Source organism: Triturus cristatus, chromosome 10, assembly GCF_964204655.1.
Source record: "Triturus cristatus chromosome 10, aTriCri1.1, whole genome shotgun sequence".
NCBI classification, from domain to species: domain Eukaryota; kingdom Metazoa; phylum Chordata; class Amphibia; order Caudata; family Salamandridae; genus Triturus; species Triturus cristatus.
Genome location: NC_140593.1, coordinates 159,382,103 through 159,390,579, shown reverse-complemented (window position 1 = coordinate 159,390,579; position 8,477 = coordinate 159,382,103). Strand labels below are relative to the sequence as shown.

Below are 8,477 nucleotides of genomic sequence, written 5' to 3'. Positions count from 1 at the left end.
AGTCTTGCATAAGGGAAAGACCTACAACAAACGTTATTCTCACTGGGGACTTCAACCTCAACCTCATGGGCGCCACGCAAGAAGACGAGCCACTAATTCAAAATGCAATCTGGGATATTCCTTCACAAGCAATTTCACAGATTTCCAAGCAAACAAAATTAGGTAATAAGATTCTGGAAGATCTGGTACACTTCAACATCAGGGCCTTAAATGGAAGGACATCTGGAGACAATCCCCCAGCTGCAACTTTTCATTCAACAAGAACAAGCAGCATTCTAGACTATACCTTCATTTCATTACCATTATTTCAGTTTTTAAAATCATACCGGATAGGTCGTAGCGGAGACAGTGATCACTGCCCCCAAGAAACCACCTTTAAGATTGCAAAACCCAATTTTGAACTCTCGAAAGAACCAAAAGAGTCAACCCATACCGTCAACTTCAAAAAAATTAAGTATTCAGCAGCAATAGACGGAACCTTAGCGGAAAGAGCAAAACAGCATTTTGGGAGTTGCACTGGATACAGCGAAATCACAAAATGGGAACAATTTACAAATACTATGTCCATGTACACTACAAGACCTGAAATACAGCCACAATTAAGCAACGAAAGATCAAGCAAATTCTCCCAAGAACATAAAGGAAAAATCAGAGGCATAAAAACCTCAATCTATCGCACAATGAGAGAACTTCAACAGAATCCTATGAACCTAGTAAAGCGTGATCAACTACGGAAATTAAATTAACACTGAAAAAATCAAAATGGGAAGCAAACAAATCCGCTGAGGATAACCTATGGGCGAGACTACACTCTGACATCAAACGGAATGACGGGGCAAGGTTCTGGAAATCAATAAACTCATTTAAAAGACCCATGCACCATGGGGTCTCATCTAACATCTCAGAGGACAAATGGGCAAACTATCTTGGCAGCCATTTTCACCAGGCTGCGGGACATAACCAGGACCATGAGTTTGACACTCAAAAATCTTTAACGAGCAACAACACAAGCTATACAGAAGGGCAGATTCGAAATGATAGAGAGAATCTGCTGAACTTACAAAACATCATTCAGCGTTTAATCAAGAAGGGAAGAAGAGAGGGAGCACCAGGGCCGAATGGAATCCCGCCAATTCTCTATAAACAAGATGTGGCAGGCTGGGCAGCAGCCCTGGAACCGCTTTTTCTGGAGATAAGACACTACAACATCCTGCCAAGCTCCTGGAAGGGCTCAATTATCTCCCCAATTCACAAGGCAGGAGACAAGGCTTCCCCTCAAAACTATCGACTGGTGGCTTTAATTGACAATGAGGCAAAATATTTTGCAGGCATCCTACTAGAAGAGCTGATGGCCTGGGCAACAGAGAGATCCTTAATCCCGGCAAACCAGACAGGCTTTGCCAAAGCAGTAGGGACAATGACGAACATCTTGAGCATGGGCATGCTAATAGATAAGGCAGAATCTAACAATATGCCCATACACTTCTGCTTCATTGACTACAAGGCTGCTTTTCACCATATAAATCGGAACCTTTTATGGTCTAAACTAAACGATTGGGGGATACCTAGACCCCTTTTGAACCTGCTAATCAACCTTCACACAGAGACTTGGGTACAGATAAAGGTGGGGGATGGATCCGCCCTGTCCAGGCGCATACCGACCAATAAGGGCCTGAAACAAGGCTGGCCCCCACCCTATTTAATCTGTTCCTAAGCGACCTTGTCCCCATTTTAAATGGCTGCAACTCCCTCGCCCCCAAATTAGGAGGACTGCAACTACCTTGCCTACTTTATGCTGACGATATCGTCCTTAAAAGCTATACCAAGGTAGGACTTCAGCACCTCCTGAATGCAACACAATGCTACTCAAGTAAAAATTAGCTTACAATAAACCTGGAGAAAACCCAGTCAATGACCATCAGCAAGAAAAGAAACAAATCAACATCATGGTACTGGGATAAAATAAGAATCGGAGACACGCCCATATATAAATATCTATGAGTGAAGATTGATAACGGAGGGCAGTTTTCCGCCCAAAGAACGAGCATTCGAGGGAAAGGGATATCTTTGGCAATTTCGCTAAAGTCTCTAAACAACAAACTTTCTGGCCCGTCTCTCCTGCCCTTGACGCAAGTAATCCGCGCTAAACTTCTCCCATCGATTACCTACGGGAGTGAGGTGCTTAGAGGAAGAGACGCCAAGACCCTTGATAATACAATAACAGCTGCCTACAGAATCATCTTCAGCCTGCCCAAGCAAACCTCACCAGCTCAAATCAGGCTTGAATTTGGCATTGATCAACAGATCCTGGCAAGGCAGGGAGCCTACATGATAGCCTGGGACAAAGTGAGGAAATCGATACAAGGAACATTAAATGAACATCTGTGGATGGAGTTAGCCCAACACCCGTCCTCAGCAGCAGCCAAGTTCCTACGGGACAGCCTGAAGAACACGGGATTAGAGCAGCTCTGGGATACCCCAGCAAACCACACAACATTCAAAAAATTGGTCAAAAAATCGATCAAACAACTATCATGGGTTCAAGACAAGGCAGCCCTTTCCAAAAGAACGCATGGCTGGATGATCCTAAACTCGTATTCAAAAAGGCACCACAGTGCTACTTTGGTGAGGGATATTCTAAATCCACCAAAATGTGCTTCTTAAAGCACAGGCTGGGCCTGCTCCCCTGCATTCAAAATTTTCCAATCTGGATCAAAATAAAAGCTGATCCTCTTTGTCGGCTATGTGGTTTGGGGCAAGAGGATATGCTGCACTTGATCTGCTCTTGTGAGAAACTACGCGATGAACGAAAACACTTGTTGAAACACCACTTTAATCAGCAAGGGATCCGCACACGAAGAAAGGCAGTTCTTGTTTGCTTTTCTTCCCACGATCCTCGCATGAATTGCAGCTTTGTAAAATTTATGAAGGCAGTGGGAAAAAAGATGCCAAAAATTAATCTATAACGGTCCCTGCATCATCGACTTAACATTGCTTGTCGATTGACATTACTGACCATACGAACTCATGAGGAAACCGAGAAAGAAGAAATAACCCTACTAACATGAAGTGCACAATTTTATTCTGATTTTACTTAGAATTGTATTTTTACCATACATTTTCTTAATTTATTTTGTATAGCAATGGTGTTAAGTAACTATGCTAATAAAAATTACTTACTTACTTACTTACTCATGCATAAACTGTGATGTTACCATTTACCACGTAGAGGTCTTCCTTGCGATTTGTTTACCTTAATTGTGAAATTCTTTTCTTGAGAACAAACCGAGAGCGTTGCCTGAGCCTCCCTTAAATGTTCCCCAAACTATGTTTGTATATTTTGTATGTTTCTGTAGTAGGATGCAGGCTTGTGTCCCACTTTCAGTATGTTTGGTTGTTCATATCTAGGGCTCCCGGTTTTCCGTTTAAACGGATTTTTACATATAAATACAGACGGAAAACAATTTTTCCCTTGTCTGTATTTATATGTAAAAACGGCAAAAGACGCAAATTTTGCCACGCTGCGTGTGTTCGAATCCAGAGTTCTCGCCATACCACCTTCCTGCTGCTGGAAATTCCTTCTAATCCTTCCAGCCAGGGTCTTTTAGTGACAAACAAAGACGAGGCGGGGAGGCGCGGCCCATAATCCCTCGTCGATTTCTCAATACCTGCTTCGTGTGCTTTAGGACTGTATGGGGGCACAAAATACCGTCAACATGCTTTGAATCACTCCCTGCTGGTGTCACAGTCATCTCTCCTGTCCCTAAAGAAGCAGACAATAAACAAAGTGTACACACGCCCTGTCAAATGGTACACCACGTTTTAAGAGCACAGAAACCCATCTCCCACTGATATTTAAAATCTTCGGTTACTATGTGCCAACAGCCGTATAACCTGTTTGCACGTTACACGATGACTAAGTAGCAGGCACGCAACGCCCATAGGGCTCAAAGGCCTTTTGCAACCCCCCCCCCCACTCCCCATCCTGTGTGTCAGCCCGGCTGAGACAGCTTCGCGGGCACACACAACACAGCCGCTTCACAGGTCTTTAAAAGACCATTTTTCTTGCTAACGAGGCCTTGTTGTGTTTTCACCCTTACTTGGAGCCCCTGCATCTCTCCACTCTGCATATTGCTGGAATAATCAGCCCCCCCACGACATTTTTTGTAGTCCCCCGCCCCCGAAATTTGGCTGTAGTTGCGCCTGATACCATCAATCTTATGCGAGGACATTCTGCAACGGGGGTGGCTTCGTAATTTCCCATTGTCCACAAAGGTTCTAACCCGCAATATGAAGGTAATTGTGTTAAAAGGCTGCTGAAGGGTATTTATTAGCATTCTGAATCACCCCGGGAAGGTAATAGATCACATTTCGTGCCGAGGAGGATATTTAACTGAGAGAATGAAAAGCAGGCACCTTTCCTATTTCAGGCATTTTGAGATCGGTAATATGGTTTTGCCCACTTGTCCCTAAAGTTTGAGAATGGAAAGGCTCCAGAGACCCGTGCATGATAGGAGTTTTCTGGTAAGCAGTTCTCATTAATTTAGCCACCCAAGCATTACAAACTCTAAAATTCTTAATATAAAACAGTGAGCTATTAATTCTCGTCGTAGAACTGCCTATCCACTGCAAAGTATACATTAGAGCGTAGCTTAAAGTTGCAAAAGGGGTAATTTGGTTAGAAATCGATTATTATTATCCAAGAGAACTCCCAACTATGCTGTTTCTTATACAGTTCTGAGTTTGTGTTTCTCCACACCCAGCACTCCTACAATGTACTGCCTACGAGTATGGACGACGTGCGACTCCCACAGTCTGGCGTCCGTCTTATTGCACCAACACCCGCAGGTCTTTAAAAGGCCAGTTACTCTTTAACAAGGCTTTATTGTTCTTTCACCCCTTCTTAGAGCCCCTGTATCTTCACTTTGCCGATTGCTGGTAGAATTAGCCCCCTCAGGCGCCCTGGATTCCACGCATCGCAACCAACCTCCATCCCATGGCTTTAGATGGAAATACAGAAGCGCTGGCATGTTTGCTCCTGATAAGTGCTTGTACTCCATCCTAAACTGTTTTATAGCAGAACTGAGAAGCACAGGTACTCTCCTTTTCAAATTACTCAGTACCGGACCATTTAAAGCACTGCTAAAGCCACAACAAATCGCTAGTTTAAGTGAGCGCATGTGGGCATTGTCAATTTAAATAAATGTGGAAAAATACTAGCCGTAGAGTGTTCTTTTGCTTGTGGCAAAAATAAATATGGATAAATACAGAAAAAATGCCCAAAAAATAAATATGGATAAATACAGACGGAAATGGCAAAAAAATAAATACCATGAAACCGGGAGCCCTATTCATATCTCATAGAATTGCTGATAAATTAAACATTGAATCTCTATCCGGCTGGACATGTTAAACCAATACAGCACCTATTGGGTCTGTATTTATTGATTGTTCATCCCCACTCTTTTCTAGGGACCACTGTTGTGTATAATATATGGAAACAAAGGCAATTTTACGCTGGAGTTACAAAAAATGATGCAATATGTGGCTTTAAAAATCGGGAGCCTCCCACCTGAATCATCTATTGCCATGTATGTATTTCGTTAAAGCGCCCATGCGAACAGAGAAAAAAGCCCACCATTATACCTACAAACCATGGATATCATTATTAAATACCATTCTGTGGGCAGCATGCCAAGAATAAAACCCCAAGTTCCCAAAAATAAGACATCCAGAAGAATGCACTGCGATCGAAAAGTGCTTTCAAACTCACTGTTAGCTAATCGGGTGTTCTAGGCATAGAAAATATGGAGCTAGTTTAAAGCAGACGGGGAAGAGGCATTGGTCCATCACTTACATGTCCCCTCAAATCCACCTAAGTAATTTGCCCACCCTAGCCAACCGTGCGCATCCAGCTGACTCAAACTACACCCTCCTCTGGTGCTTCGGAAATTCTGCCCACACAAGTATTCATAGCCAACGCCTCATTTGCCGTTGTCGATGAAGAGGCATATTGGAACAGTAGCATATTCTGCAAACAAAAAGACCGTCCTTTGGAATGAACAAGGTAAACGTAATTTTGAAATTAATGTATCCCCGCTCGAATACCTCCTATTCAAGTAGGAGTAGGACTACTGAAATACTTGTATACATCATTTTCATTTGGTGAAAACCCTAGAAAATGCATATTTTTGTTGAATATAAGAAAAGAACTCCCATAACAGAATATATATTTTTGTATTATTCAAGTTATATTTGTATTAATAGTAGTATTATTATTGGTAATGCGCTTGCGCAATAAAACGTTTCTTGTAAGATGGCTGCCACGAACACACCATGGCTTTACAGGGCTGTCCTCTTTCTATATCTTTCTTAAACATTAACCAAGGGCATTTAAACCAAGCTGACCCTCTGAGGCTGGGCGTGGTTGACTACTGCGTCGCCTCCTGAGGGCGCCGCCTTTCTGCAAAATCTTGTGGCTCTAATTGGTTTTCGCGGGTGCGGATTTTTCAAAGATTCCAAATTCGTCCCCGCCCCTTAGCAACCGCATTCTTGCTGGCATTGTGATTGGTTAGAAGATGACCAATCGGTGTCCGGTGGAAGTCTACCGCAGTTTTCAAATAATTCTATGCGAAGGCACAACACAGGACCTGTGCAGTGTGTGGACCAGCATTGGAGACAAAAAGTACGGCGTGCAAAGAGATCTTAGGGATACATTAGAGCTGCTCCGGTGGTCTGTGTAAGAAGGTAAGGAATATTCCCGTATTTAGTGGACCTTTCTGAAGCACAGCACGATCATAGTGGAACGAAGCAGAGTGGGTATATGGTGGTCTGTTGTGAACAAAGCTAAGTACGGATTTTGCACACTTACAGTGCGCGCAGAGACATCCATTAGTGGGTGGTCGTTAGGCTCGAGTAGCATAATGAGTAGGGAGAGTATATGTGTATGCCACCATGCCAAGCAAGCTGTCTAAGTGGGTTGAGAGCTGTTGCGTGTTTGTTTGTAATACCTGGAAGTCGTCCATAGAACGTAAAAGGATACTCCATTAATTGTGTATCGAACTTTATGAAAAGTATTTTTTGTTTTGTGCTGTGACACATTGGCGTTGTTGGGCAGCCCTACCGTGTTTTTAAACTGGTGTGCGTGTGTAGCTCGCTCCCCAAAATGAGTGTTCTTGTCTGAGCTTCCTCCCCCCGGTTGCAGTTTCTGAGGGGCTCTGATGTGGGTTTCGTTTTGTTAAAATGGACGTGCTTACGATGGTCCTGTTGGCACTCTGCCACAGTTCTCCAGGAGCTAGATGAGTTCACGATAGGTGTTTGTGGTCTGAGGTCAAAAGTTGCTGTTTTAGAGACTATACCAGGTAGGAGTCTCCGTTTAAAATTATCAGGGAATTAAAGATGGAAACTATGGCGACTCTGCGCTACCGTGTGCGATTTGGACCAGGGTTTGGCGTTAGGTGATGGGCAGCCTCGTGGAGTAAGCGGAATAATAAGTTTATTTTCACTGTGAGTCATGTGACACAACTGTGAATGTGCTCGTGCAGGCCCCTGATGGCAATACAGCGCTTTAGACATCGGCGTTAGCATAAACATTTGTGCTGTCCCATAGCAGTGCCATGGGTATTTGCGCTGTTGAATAGCATGCATGTAATGGTTGCTTAACATTACATGCCACGATGGTTTTTGCATCCATGCCCTGCTTTCCCAATTACCAAAATAAAGTGCTGGTCCTACAAGGTAGGTAGGCACAGATCCCTCCAATATATTTAACCTGTCAATGGAAATTTCAAAGCTGGACAGGCATGCTATCCTAAGTACACCGATTTGCTCCTTCCCTGTCTCTGCCCGATGCTACAGAGAACTAACTGTCTGGAACACTGGTCTGGATTTCAAAACGGGACTAAGTATTTGCATTTATTTAGAATTGATTTAACTATTATTGACCCATTCTCACATGTTGAGGCTGCTCCCCGCTAGAGGGCGCTGCACTGGGCGGGGCTGCTCGCTTCAGAAAGCTGTCATTGTTAGTGGTACTGCAGACCCCGCTCACTGGTTTTGTGGTAGGGAAACCCGAGTTTCGCCAGGTGTAGGAGCTGTTCCTCTGCATACTGCAGTTATGGCTTAATGCAAATTGACTGCTTCTTGGAGATTGTCCAGGCCGGTGACCTTTTAAATGGCTGCGAAATGACTTCCAGGATGTGGATTTTTTTGCTTTACCGAGATGTTATGACTGACGTTGGAAAGCAATGGCTTTATCAAAGTGTAGATTAAACTCGCCTTGTGCGTGATGCAGTTCTTTAGCAAGTGTGATGTCTACAAACTGGGTCAACATGCAAAGAGTGCACCTTTCAAAAAAGGTAGTGCAGACACCCATTCTGTATCGGTGAACCATAATTTGCCTCGCACATTTTCTTTAAAACACATTAACTATGGCTTGTATTGCATTATACATGGGGAAATGAGTCAGATCTTTTCAC

At 43.5% G+C, this 8,477-nt stretch overlaps 1 protein-coding gene across 1 annotated transcript in view; it reads left to right on the top strand.

Moving 5' to 3' along the window:
* Window positions 1-6,609: 6,609 nt before the first annotated feature.
* CCNB3 (cyclin B3) overlaps window positions 6,610-8,477 on the top strand; it is a 29,603-nt gene continuing 27,735 nt past the window's right edge. Inside the window, exon 1 of the mRNA XM_085630714.1 lies at window positions 6,610-6,747. The gene's annotated coding sequence lies outside the window, so the exon portion shown is untranslated. The remainder of the gene's footprint in view (window positions 6,748-8,477) is intronic.